At 48.5% G+C, this 985-nt stretch overlaps 1 long non-coding RNA gene across 1 annotated transcript in view; it reads right to left on the bottom strand.

Annotated features, from left to right (window-relative positions):
* Positions 1 to 650, bottom strand: part of LOC135099944 (uncharacterized) — a 40,524-nt gene extending 39,874 nt beyond the window's left edge. The window contains exon 1 of the long non-coding RNA XR_010268458.1: positions 1 to 650. This exon is cut by the window's left edge and continues 392 nt beyond it. This is a non-coding gene — a long non-coding RNA (uncharacterized LOC135099944).
* Between the last annotated feature and the right edge of the window lie 335 nt (positions 651 to 985).

Here is a 985-nt window from a genome sequence, read left to right as displayed (position 1 = left end):
TCGTTACTTAAACGGACTATTGAGCAGACTTGTTATTTACCTCATGACAAATTAGGGACTTAAACTATCGTCTCTGCAGTACAGTGCGCTTTAATCGTCAAAGTAAAATTAAGTCATGCGTCCGGCAGCGCGCTGTAGGACGCCATCGCCATGGCAACGCACGTGCTAGACTACGCCAGGTGTGCCCCGCGGGCAGCTGCTGACGGTCCATTTTTTGCTCCCTTGTCTACGGCGGCCACACCCCATTAATGATATGCAAATACCTATGATTATCCCATTCTTACACTGCTTCCATATAAGATGAAATCTAATGAAACCGAGGCATAATAAGGGTGCACACAAAGCCCTTATCGCAGCTACCAGCGATGCCCACGAGCAGCACGTGCACGCGAGGGGCGGCGGCGGCGGCGGCGGCGGCGGCGACCGAGACTGGCCGGTAAAAACAACACCATCGTCCGTCATGTCCCGAGCCTCTCGACTAACAAGAAACAGTCAATACGATTACGTGGTTCGTTCGTTTCTGCCAAGGCTAATAATCTTCTGACGCCGCTGCGCAATTCATGTGACACTTAAAAGTCAAGACTAAAGGATGGCGGCAGTACACGAAACGGTACTAGAGGGATACAAGGAGAAAATATCACTTAAGCAGAAAAAAATAAATAAAATAAGTAAATAATTCCTTGGTCTTTTTGCACTATAAATTTTCACACTTTGAACTCTTTTTTTTTTTTTTTTTTTGTTAGCAAGACAGAGTGGCCGAGCGTCGCGCTGCTCGCCGTAAGCATGTTAATCTTAGAATAGACAACACAAGACACGTGAGGGAACCCATCAGTCTTGTGTGCCGAGTGATGGAGTGAGTGGGGGTAGGAGGAGGGGTGAAGATAACGGAAAGAGGGGAAGGTGAAGGCAGGGAGAAAGGGCAGGGAGGAGAACAGGTGGAGGCAGACGGGGAGGATAAATGAGGGAGTGGAGATGGAGGAGATAA

This window comes from Scylla paramamosain, chromosome 4 (assembly GCF_035594125.1).
Source record: "Scylla paramamosain isolate STU-SP2022 chromosome 4, ASM3559412v1, whole genome shotgun sequence".
NCBI lineage: Eukaryota > Metazoa > Arthropoda > Malacostraca > Decapoda > Portunidae > Scylla > Scylla paramamosain.
This window is presented reverse-complemented; position numbering and strand designations above follow the sequence as displayed.